The sequence below is a fragment of the Scophthalmus maximus genome, chromosome 9 (genome assembly GCF_022379125.1).
Source record: "Scophthalmus maximus strain ysfricsl-2021 chromosome 9, ASM2237912v1, whole genome shotgun sequence".
NCBI lineage: Eukaryota > Metazoa > Chordata > Actinopteri > Pleuronectiformes > Scophthalmidae > Scophthalmus > Scophthalmus maximus.
This window is the reverse complement of record NC_061523.1, coordinates 22,979,128-22,992,030: the sequence shown is the minus strand read 5'-3', so window position 1 is coordinate 22,992,030 and position 12,903 is coordinate 22,979,128. Positions and strand designations below refer to the sequence as shown.

The 12,903-nt window shown below is 45.6% G+C and overlaps 1 protein-coding gene across 1 annotated transcript in view; it reads right to left on the bottom strand.

Annotated features, from left to right (window-relative positions):
- The window catches only part of LOC118319581 (polycomb group RING finger protein 3), a 41,963-nt gene that overhangs the window by 22,009 nt on the left and 7,051 nt on the right, over positions 1-12,903 (bottom strand). The window lies entirely within an intron of this gene.

Below are 12,903 nucleotides of genomic sequence, written 5' to 3'. Positions count from 1 at the left end.
GAGAAGATGGATACCATTCACGTCGTGTGCCACCATTGAATATGCAGCGGCTACTGGTACAAAAACTCAAATTGGAAAAACAAGAAACAATCAAGACGTGGGTGATGTGTTAACTAGGTTACCAAGCAGCCAGCTCAGACTCCAGGAAGCTACTGGTCCTGAGCAAGAAACTAAACTGTTCAATAAACATGTCAATAAAGTTTTTGTATTACTGTTGTTTTTTTGTACAAATTAAATAAACATAAATTCTTTAAGAGCTTTAGAGGTGGTGGTACGTTTGACCCTGGACACAGCCAGGCCTCTTACTAACTAACCAACTGTTGGCTGTTGCCAGCTACATATTTAAGACATGAAGGTGACGTCAGTCCTTTCATCTAAGCAACTCTTCCCAAAATGTTTGAATTCAATCTTTAAATGTGGTTTGGTTACCACCCACACGGCTTGACTGACAGGCTGGAGGAGAACCTCCACACCACACAGTGTATTCTGTCTCCCGGGCAGCGGTGACTGGTCGTGTGGTTGTGCGAGTCACTAGTTTAATTGTAGGAGTCCCGACCGCTGTGGTGATGAAAGGTGGGAGGGAGAACGGCAGGTGACCTGACCACTGTTACATCCTCCTCCGAACAAACAGACACACTTTGAGCTGCCTTTAAAAGTCTCTGGCGACCGCTGTAAGTCCACAAGCCCGCCTCTGTGTGCTCATCAGACCGTGAAATTAGCCCAGTTTGCCGACGGAGATGTGGCCGGGGGGGGGGGGGGGGGGGGGGGGGCCTGCTGAGGACACACACACACACACACACACACAGACTGTACCGCTGCCTGTAAGAGAGCCGTCACGCGCCGATGAAGCTTCACGCAGATGTTATCTTCTTCATCATCATCATCATCATCATCATCATCACATGACGATGTGATGTTGTGGTCGGCGGAGGTTGACGCCGAGGCCAAGTTTACGCCGAGCGTGTTGGAAAGCGGAGTGTTCTTTGTTTGTGCTGCTCAGACAGATGTGAGAATAAACCGCCTGCTCCGAGAATATGCGAGACGACACTGAGATGTTCGTAAAAAAGAAACAGATGTTGACATCTGCTTTCGAGCTGTTTCCGTGTGCTTGAAAAGTTCAACGTGTCGACATGAGGGGGAAATAGATTTCATGGAATAAGCACAAACTTAATTTTCATCTGTCGCACTCGGCTGAAATGTACAGCAAAGGTAAAAAGCCCAGACTTTCCTAATGAGCTATATATATATATATATATATATACACACACACACATAATGATAGTTCATTTCAGGTGAGCTCCATTTTAAAAACTGAGGCTGCTGCGTTCAGGGGCATCTGAGGCTGCTGGTGATCTGGGTCATTCAGATGAAATCAGATCAGATAAGGTTGTTGCAGCAGCGTCCAAAGATTTCTGTTCAAACCTTGTCTGTATCATGAACGGGTCTAAAAAAAAACTTTACTTACTGTAAAGTAAGCTTACTGTTTGAATCCTTTATGTCATTTTTATAGCCTCAAAAAGACAAAGTCTTATCTGGAGAGATGTGTGTGAACAGCCTCATCAAAGTCTGTATTATATTTTTCCATAATAATTCTGTACGAGGTGACGTCTTCAATTCACCTCAACTGAAGAAAAAATAGAAACCGGCAGCTTTTCACATCTGAGGAGATGCAAGGAATTTAAAAATTGAATTTCTATTAATTGACTTATTGTTTCAGCTCTTGTATCCAAACACCACAATACGAACAAAACATACACGGAGGAAACAATCTAATCCTGGCTCTGCTTTAAAGATTATATCAAGGGATCCAAAAGACAAATATAAAGTGAGAGCATCGGGTGAAGGTAAAACAAACGTCTCATCTGTTCACACTCGATCTTCATCATCCTCCTCCTCCTCCTCCTCCCACCGAAACCTGTTGAGCGGCGAGTGTTTCCCACAGAACCCACACACACACTCATTCCCACACACACTCATTCACACCACCGACACCTTCAGAAACCAGTCGCTCTGGTTTCATCTGTCACGTTCTACAACCGGAGAAACAACTGCAAAGCCCAAAAAAATGATAATAATAATAATCTGATCACCGCCGACTTCGGATCCCACGCATGGTTCATATGGTGGCACAAATAACAAACGAAAAGAGGGAAAGAAATTCTCTTTCAACTTCTCTGAAGATTCAAAAGACACAGTGTAATGTAACACATCTCTTTCATGCCCAGACATTCATGGTTGTTCTTGGAAAAGGACTTTGGGGAGGTTCTGCCTAACGTACCCTCAGGAAAACAAAGGAACGACGGCTACATACGTCCAAGTATTAACTATAACAGAACAGAACAACAACAACAAAGAGAGAGACGAGCTTTCTCCAGAATCGCGTACTGCCCCTTTAATCACGAGGGGTTCAGCGGATGTACGGTCTCAGTCCCTTTGGGAAAAACATCCGTACCTTGTTTCATCACAGTTAATCTCCAAAGCATCACCATCACGATATCGATACAAAATGTTCATTTCCCACAGCAGGTAGAGGTTAAGACTGCAGACATACAGTGATGTTGGTCTTCTTTTTAATGGCTTCAAGAATATATTTAGAAACTCGAGTCGATATATATATATATATTTGGAAATGATCTGGACAGCTATCTGCACACCGCATGAAGTTTCCGTTGGACTGAGGCTTCCACTGAGGCTTTTGGAGATCCCAAAAATCACAAGACAAATTATTCAAAGCATCGCCAGATGATTAAAAAAGAGAAACAATCAATATTAATATATTTTTCCCTGTTAAATACTGGATATTTTCACCTCGTCTGACCGTGAAAATCCTTCAAATAAGAAAAACCTGCAATTATAAGTAAACCATGGCGATAACAGACAGGATAATATCACGGCCTGAATTAGGTGATTGTTGCACTGGACTGTTGGATGCAACAGAGGAGGATAGCGGACAGTTGCCTGCATAAAGACTCGGAGAAGTAAATCCAAAAGTTTCTCTCTTTGGACTTGACTTACAAATGGAAACAGGCTGAAGAGAAATACTGATATTGGACTATAGTGTCAAAACACTGAGTGATTCACTTCCGTGAGTCTGACCTGATGAAAATTACATTATTATATATTTTTTTAAATCCACTTCAAATGAAATGAATTCCTCTCCGTCTCTTTTCCAACATTATTCTGGACTCGAATCCACACACAATTGTTGAACCAGTGGCTCCGGGTAAGAGGATCAGCTAAATGCCTTCAACGTACGAACACTACGAGGGCTGATTTCATTCCTGGTGCTCTTATTTAACGGCGCGGCGTCCAGCTGCCTCTTGGAAAAGGCAGGAATAGCGGCGCGTGCGAAATCTGATGGTGTCAAATGTTTAAATCGAAGCTTCAGTCAGGAGGGTGAGGGTTAGTTGACCCCTGAGAGGAGCAACCAGGACAGTGCACGTTCCTACTGACAGTCTGCCAAGAAGTACAGATTGAAACTTCACAATAATACATTTTTGCTTTCACTTCATCTGGATGAAAATGTGTTATAAATGGTGCAAATTGAGCTGATAAGTGTTAAGTGTTCACGCACACGCGCGCGCACACACACACACACACACACACACACACACACACACACACACACACACACACACACACACACACACACACACACACACACACACACACACACACACACACACACACACACACACACACACACACACACACACACACACACACACACACATCACAAAGGGCTCCCTGTTGGCCTGCCTGTGGGTGTTGGAGTGTTTGGCCTCGGTGGAAGTCGGCCGCCAGCTGGAGCGATGGACACTGAGGGCCTGCACCAGTGGACGGGGCCAGGAGGAGAGGCCTCCGCTTGTTGTGGAGGCTTTTGGCTTCCCTTCAAAACACACACACACACACACACACACACACACACACACACACACACACTTAAGACACATGACAGATGCACACAAAACACTAAATAATCACTTTTTCAAACTTACACACAAGCATAGGCGCGCGCACGCACGCACGCACGCACGCACGCACGCACGCACGCACGCACGCACGCACGCACGCACGCACGCACGCACGCACGCACGCACGCACGCACGCACGCACGCACGCACGCACGCACGCACGCACGCACGCACGCACGCACGCACGCACGCACGCACGCACGCACGCACGCACGCACGCACGCACGCACGCACGCACGCACGCACGCACGCACGCACGCACGCACGCACGCACGCACGCACGCACGCACGCACGCACGCACGCACACACACACACACACACACACACACACACACACACACACACACACACACACACACACACACACACACACACACACACACACACACACACACACACACACACACACACACACACACACACACACACTTATTGTCTCCTCTTAATTCTCTTTGATGGCCGTCAGTCATGCTGCCAGGACTGGGTGCCTGGGGAAATCAGTCAGACAGTAGACGCGCTCCGAAGAGAAGCAGACTGCGGCGGACCAGGAGGCCGAGCGCTGCTGCTGCTGCTGCTGCTGCTGCTGCTGCTGCCAAGAAGAAAGCGGCAGCAACACTCTGAATAATTGAGCTTTGAGTTTTTGGGTTGTTCAGGGCAGAGCGGAGGAGTTGGTGTGTGTGTGTGTGTGTGTGTGTGTGTGTGTGTGTGTGTGTGTGTGTGTGTGTGTGTGTGTGTGTGTGTGTGTGTGTGTGTGTGTGTGTGTGTGTGTGTGAGGCTAATGTGTGATAAAGCCTCGCAGGTCGGACAAAACACGGCGAGAAATGGACCCGGGGGCCAGTTGTTTTAAGTGTAAGTTCAATGGAATGAAGTGTGATGTGACGTAGAAGAAGAACACGTGAGCTGCGACCGTTAATCGTTTAGTAATCGACTAGCAAATTAATCTTTATGAACTGAATTTATTCCGTGTGTGGACAAAACAAAAACACTGTGTTGGAGTTTCGGGAAACACGATCCACATTTTTTACACCAAACGACTAATCGCTTAATTGAGAAAATAATCAACATATGAATCGATAATGAAAATATTCGCTAGACGCGGTGCGACTTGAGCATCACCAATCAGGCGAGGTGATGAGGATGAGACGGCAGCAACACAACTAGAGATGCTCCGATGCCGACAACGGTACAGAATGCATGTACAATGTGTCCATGTAATGTATGACAGAATGCCGGACCGGCGTTTTATACTGTACGTTGTACCGTTTACAACTTTACACGGTCTTTTATTGTCATAAGCTGTGGTATCAAACATCATGACAATCATTCCCCTGGCGTGATCGTGCACCGAAGTGTAAGCAAGGCCATGACTGTCTCCTTCTTTCTATATTTTGATCTCAGAGCATCAGAGTGAGCAGGGAGGAGGAAGACACAGAAAACGGTGCATGGAGAACTTTCCTACGTCAGCACTACGTCTCTTTCCCAGAGGCGGCAAAGCAAAGAGACGCCGACGTTCACACGTCTGACCACAACCGACGACTCTGAACAACAACAAACTTCCCTCGGCCACGCGTCTATAATTTCAGCGGCCAAAAAAAAAAAAGACAGTCGGCGGTTTGAACCCACCACCCAGACACACGGTTTGAATCTGCCAGACCGTGTTGGGAAAAAACTGTTTATTTTCCATGTTTGTTCGCCCGGAGAATAAAAGATCAACTCTCCCACTCAATCCCACAATATGTGGACTGTTCTTGGACGCCGCCGCCGCCGCCGTGGCCGATTCTCCAAGAATTAGGACGAGGACACGATGTTTGGTGAAGCATGAGGAGAGAAGTTCGACAGGCTTGATTCTTACAGGAGGAGCTATGGATCTGATTAAAACTGACAGAAAGAACAACAACAATCAAAACAAAAATTGAACTGGTTGCGGCTTTTTGAAATGTGAAATAGCTGCTTTTTGGGGAAGGGGGAAAAAATAAAATACTTCACAAGTCTCACTTCAGTCCAGAACCCTCACAAACGTGTCTATTTTATGGAAAGAAAGAAAAAAATATATCAACGGTGACCAAACGCTTGTCAGTAAATTCCACTTTTAATTGCATTATATTCATCCAGACCAAACTGTGACAGGCTTCCAAGTTAATACATTCATTTAACGTTAATGTGTTTGATGTTTTTTTGTTGGTAAAGTCACTGAGCGTGGTTGAGAGCAGTTATATTGAAATGTCAGTGGTTTGGCACCAAGTGCTTTACAGAAAGAGACAAAATACAAACTCTGCCTTTTCTCAGCTTTCTTTTTTTTTAATAAATTAAGAATTGATTTCAAATAAAAAAATCATGAGCTTGGCAAAAATGCGAAAACCCTCCTCTGGTTTTACTTTATTACATTCAATAAAGTATCTGTGGGGTTTGGAAAATGTTGCTTTGGCCATTTCTCGCCATTTTCTCAACAAAATGTATTAAAAAGAACAACGAAGCTTATTGTTTTCACACACAAGCCCTGGATCTGAAACGATAACACGACCTGCAGTCACCGGTGCCGTACAGTAAACTACAATCATATTTCTGATCACTGAATTTATGTGAAGGCTGGAAAAAAAACACTGTAAATTACTTCTATTGTTACACATCATTTTTTTGCAACCAGTGCCGTTATTGTTATACTAAAGTTGAGGCAAAGAGGGAAACCTGTGTTAAAAAGATTAATGGAACCAGACTTGACGCATTCACACCAACGTTTTACCAGCTCCTATATTCAATACACCCAAACGTTATTTCCGAAAATCTAAAATAATCTAAAATCTAAAAGGTTCTGTTTTCAGCTCTCTGCCCGTGCGTCTATCTATGAAGTAGAGCTGCAACAGTTAATCGATGAGTAATCGTCTACTAAATTAATCGCCAACTACTCATAATTGATTAATCGGTAGTAGTTGTTATGGGGAAAAATTGGTCACAATTCTCTGATTTCAGCTTCTTAAATGTAAATATCTTCTGGTTTCTTTGCTCCTCTGTGACAGTGAAACGAAATATCTCTGGTGTGTGGACGAAACAAAACATCGCCTTGAGGTTTTGGGGAACACTGATCGACAGGTTTCACCATTTTATGACATTTCTTGGACCAAACAACTATTCGAATAATCGAGAAAATAATTGACTGAAGATGAAATGATAATGGAAACAATCGCCTACTATGAACGCCCGAAATAACCCTGCTGAAAAACTAAAAAAACCTATCAATCAATACAACCAGAGGTTATACGGTCAACATGTTCAAAAACCCACGCAGAGTTTATCTGCGTTCACACATTCCACTGTGCTGCTGGAAGTAGGATGAAACACATTTGTTAAAGATTTACAAAGAGCTGTTGTGTCCCTCTAATGGAGATGAACTGTGTGGACCAGTGGAGAGTTTTATCTGTAACATCAGCTGTAGTCATGTGCAGACCCCCCCCCCCCCCCCCCCCCCCCCCCCCCCAAAGAAGCGAAGGGATGAGCCGAATTGATCCTGGAGGGGAAACTGGGCAGAATAGCAGTCGCACTATATGGGTTAGTGGTTCCTTTCCGTGACTATAGCTCCATGGGCGAGAAGACGGTAGGGGGATTCCCATCGGAGCCACTAGTCCCCCAAAAAAACTCCCACATTCATGCTTCACTCTGCGGAGCTGTGGCTAAATGTTTCCACTGAGCGGCACATGCTCTGCACAAGGGCCAAAGGGGCCCGTTGTTCCCCCGCGCTCCTTCAGCGCCATGTCAAACGCGGAGTCAATTGAGGATATCGAAGATGTCAAAGAGCAAAGAGTCTTAGCGGCCCGGAGGCTCAGGACTCGCTGGCCACACACCGACGGTGGCACGAAGACAAAAGAGATAATCTTCAAATGACGCTCTGAAGAAATCTGTTCGCTCTGTAACTCTGCCTCTCGCCGTCTGCTGGGAAATATATATATATATATATATATATATATATTTTTGGAGTCCTGATGATTGCGTTGTCTAATATCTGCTTAACAAGGCAGACTTGTTTGTTTTTTTAAATAAATGGTTTTAACTAGATTACCTAGTCGTCATTCAGTCTCTTCCCATTCATTTTCTGCCTCGGGTTTTTATGACCGTTTTCTGTTAAAGGGTGCATTATCAATATTTTCAGGGTCACGTGACCGTTAAGACCTCTTCAGACATGAAGTTTGCCGTTCACATATGATAAGTCAAGTGCAGCGGGAGATTGTCCGGGGTTTTTTTATTTACAGTCATCGACATGCCCACAGGTTCCTGACATTCACGCTCCCTTCCGGGGAAGTTGTGGGGAAAATGTCCACACCTGAGATTGTGTGTGACAGCAGCTCACGTAATGTGGAAGGAGACGTACACATCGTGACAAACCCAGCGGCTAATTTGGCATCCGCGCACTCCACCTATAACTGACACTAATAAACAGTCAACTTTAATGAAGTCATTAAACACACAACGAGCTGGTGACTGCAGCTCCCGCAGCGGAGACAAACACGTGAGAAGGCGGCTGTAAAAAAAATAAAAGCTCAAATGATTCTATTCAAAGACACTGAACATTTCAGGTTTTACAAACCCCCTGAGGAATACTGATCACCACGTATTGAAGGCAGTCTGACGGCACCGTACTTTCTAAAAGAAATTATTATGATGCAGCACAGGAATAATAAATATTAATTCCCCCCTGTTACAATCCGGTATTTATCTCGGCAGCTGAGCGCCGTCGCTAAGACGGCAGCTCGAATAACAAATGAACCTGAGTCGACTACATCGTCGACCTCCAGACAGCTGTTTGCGATGAGTGGATTAAATCTCCAACTGAATGCGCCTGTTGTTTCCCTCGCAGAAGCGCTTCTCTCCGCTCCGCTTGTCACCTCGCAGCAGCGGCAAGACGAGGCCGAGCCAGGGCCTTCGCCGCGGCAGCGTAATCTCGCCTACACGTTGTCAAGACGCCGCGCGGCTCCTCTTCTCCCCCCCCGTCGCAGATTATCGTCCTCGGGACGACCAGCGGCCACATGCTGCTTCATTCTGGCTCTACAGCTGGTGAATTAGCAAAGAGTCTCGTTGTTTGTTGCAGTGACGCTGGCGGGGGGAAACCAACTGGCCTCGTCTGTGGTCCAGAAAAGATTCATACAGATCTGCGGAAAACACGGACGCTCCAGATCTACTTCAACAAACGATGTCCAACCCGAGTAACGCGTCAGATGACGCACGCGTACAGAAGAATCGCTACGAGGGAAAATGGAGATGATAAATGTCCGCAAACGTTTTGAAAATGCAGTTAATAGATGTAACTGTAAACATTCACATTTACCAGTGTAGTAATATTAAAAATCGTTGAGTCGCGTGTGCTAATGTTGTAAAATGCGGGGTTGGATTTTTCTGGAAATGTTACTCCGGACATTTTCCGGAACTTTTCCTGCCCGTCCCCCGATGTCGAATCTTTTCCAATACTGTCCGAGTGGGCCCGCGTGGGAATAGAGGTGGAAAAATCTCCGGAGGTTTCACAGCGAGTGAGCGGGCGTGATGATGAGTTATCGCCATGTCTTCTGTACCCGGACGCCACCGACAAGTTCCGGAAATGTTCCTGCTGCTGTGAAACGCGTCCCGACTCCCGCTGCGTTCTGCACATGTGAACCACCACCTCGGGGAAAAAAAGTCTGCTCACATTTTCTGGAGTTCAAGCTTGAAAGCACCAGCGCGTCGCGTCCTCGACCTTGAAACAATCTTAAGGTCAGTCGGCCCACAATTCACCTGGTCTGAGGTCAGCTGTGTAGTTTTATGCTCCGGGAACTGACCCCAAATGAATGTCAAGTTGCAAAAGTCCTCCCTTAACGAAGAGCACTTCAGAAAGACACTGGACAACAAAGCTCCAGCTCCGGGATCGATGTCGTATGAGCCAGGCCTCAGAGTCGGGGCGAGGAGTCGGCCGGTTACACCCAGGACCGACACGAGGCCAAACCAAATGACTTTGACTGGAAAAGACGTCGATGTAACACGAAACTCTTCACAGTCGTGGATTAACCAGGACGGAACAAATTAATCTGAAATCGCAATATCTGACCAATATCCAAATCATCTCAATATGAATCTTTTTTTTTTTGCATATCGTTCAGCCCCTGCAGTAGTAACCTGGACTATGCTGGGTTGTCGTGGTTGTAGCTCATGAGGTAGCGACGGTCGTCCACTAGCCAGAAGGTCAGCGGTTCCATCCCCGCTTCCCAGAGTCTGCATGCCAAAAGGGGAAAGACACATTTACCGTCCGTTCACTTTTAAGTGATTGTAATAAATTCGCCAAAATACTTTTTGTCAGTGAATCTGAACCGACGCTCTCACAGGTTTTGAGTTTTTACCGAGTGTTCGGAGCTCTTCGCTCCCTCCTGCCACGACCCCCCCCCCCCAAAATAATCTCCATAACATACACGACTAGGCCTGAAACGAGCATTTGACTGGCGGACAAGATGAAAGGATTAGGATTTTATAGTTTCAAAGGCCTTCACTTTGTGACTTCATTCTGAATATAACTCTGAAATGTCACGGTTAGTTAAGCTTTTAGTGCGGAGGGTTTTTTTATGGCTGCTGAGAGCGGAAATGTTACAACAGCTGAAAGTAGTTTTAGGTTAATTATTTGTTGCTCGTTGTTGGGAGATTTTATTGTATTAACTCACTGTACATTTATGCACGGACGCAATGTAAATGATCCTTGTACTGCGAAAGATTAGCCTACAGGTTCACCTCGCTGGCTGAAGTGACAGTTTAAGTGCTGAGGCCTCACGCTTTTATAATTACCTGCCACTTCTAGTGTCTAAATTGTGTAAACTCAACCTGCCTGTCAAAAGTAGAAAGGTCAGAAACGCCTCCTCGGTTGCTGACGGGGAGCATGAATCCTTCACCTGCCTCTTGTCCCGACGTTGCCTCTTACAGTGATGTAATGGTGTGTTTTTAACCTCTGTTTACCCAGGAGGGGGTTTGCTGAGCGTGCATCGTTCTCCTCCGCAATCTTAGTGACAGGCCGCCAAACCACTAAACTGCAACAATGTGCAAACTTAAAAGATTCACTGGTGCGACTGGGAGCTTTGTGTTGTTGGCTTGAAGCCCCAGCAGCGGGTCGGGCAGGTTGGTTCTCTTTGCCGGAGAAGGTTCTTTAAAGGAGACATATTCTGCTTTTTTAAAAGTGTAATGTGTTCGACCAACAGTCCGACAGCCCCCCCGAGAAGTTCCGTTTACAACAACGGAAAACAGACGAGAGAAGCGAATTATCACATTTGAGACACTCGGACGGGAGAATGAAACAATTTGTCAACTATATCCAAATAGTTGCGGATTCATTTTCCTTTGACTTACTAATGATTTCAGGGGATGAAATGTGAGTTTCCGTCGTTTCTCAGCTTTGGTCCTCACAATAAACTCTGTTTTCTTTAACACAAACACAAATTAGAGTTTTCTGAGGAGATAAATATGCACGTGGCGTACAAACAAACAAGTTAAAAAGCTTTGAATAACTGAAATGTAAATGTGTAGACTCTGGCCTTTTATTAAAACTGACTCACTGTCCGTCGCCTCTGTCTTACGCCGCTCGACGTCACGTTGACATAAACCACACACGCACGCCGCTTAGAGAAATGCGCTCAGGTCAAAGTGGCCCACTTCTGAAGCTCTTGGCCTCCCGACCTCCAGAGACCCTGAGGGGGCAGGGAAGATTTAGGGAAGGGTCGTTTGTGGTGGTGGGTGGGGGCGGGTCCTGGACACCACCATCTTATACAGTGAGATGGGAGGTCAGCAGAGGTCACTTCCCTTTAAATGGTCACAGCAGCAAGCAGGTGCCGCGAGCGACCTTTTTAAATGATTGATTAATCTGCAGATTATTTACGTACGCCGTCCCAGAATCCAACGTGGTGTCTTCAAAATGCTCGTTTTAACTGAACCAATGAAATGTTCGGGTTAGCGTTCTCCCAAATCCTCCATTTGAGAAGCATTTGGCCTCATTTTCACAACAATTCATTTGATTAACGGATTCATTTAATGAACAAAACGTCTGAAAATAGAAAAACATGCCCGTCACAGTTAGGGTTTGGTATCGTAGCGTATTTTCCTCAATACAATGCTAAATCTATACTTTTTTTCTATTAAAAAAAACCCACAAAATGACGGTCAACGATGAAATAGTTCATCATCATCATCATCTTCAAAAGCTTATCCAGGGTTAGGGTCACGGGGGCAGCAGCTTCAGTGGGTGACCCCCCACTGCCCTTTCCCGGGCCACATTAACCAGCTCTGACTTTGCTAAGGCAAATTGGAACTTAAATTTAACAGATTAACACATTTTTAGAGAAAATAAATGCCATAGCCATGTTGAGCAGTTGCGAGCGTGGAGCGAGTTCACACTCATCTCAGCCTCGGAACCACAGTTATGCAGGAACGCTCGCTCGCGAATTTGCGGATACTGTGCTGTGCACTTGTATCACATCCGCGCTTTAACGTGGCCGAAATTCTGAGACTAAATAAATGCCATACCGGTGAGCGGGGCAACTATTTCAGTAAATAGCTCAGGCACCGAAACGAGGCACTTAAAATGTGTGTGTGGCGATTCTGTCCAGTAGATTTCCATACCCGACCCCTCGTCACGGTTCCCCAAACCCCCAAGATCCGCTCTTCAAATTGTTCATTTTGTCCAAACCACCAGCCCCAAACTATAACACATTTAATCTACAATGATACAAAACACCATGTCCCACATATCCTCACTGCTCGTTGTGTACTTTCCCACGATAAGTGACTTGAACGAGAAAAAACTGCCGTCAGCTCATTTTCTGATGGACCATCCAATCGCTTAATCAACTTATCACAACTTAACACTAAACCTCTTCCGCTGCATGAGATGATAAATCCTCATCTGCTGTCCGTGTTAAGAGGATGTAGTCACGCTGC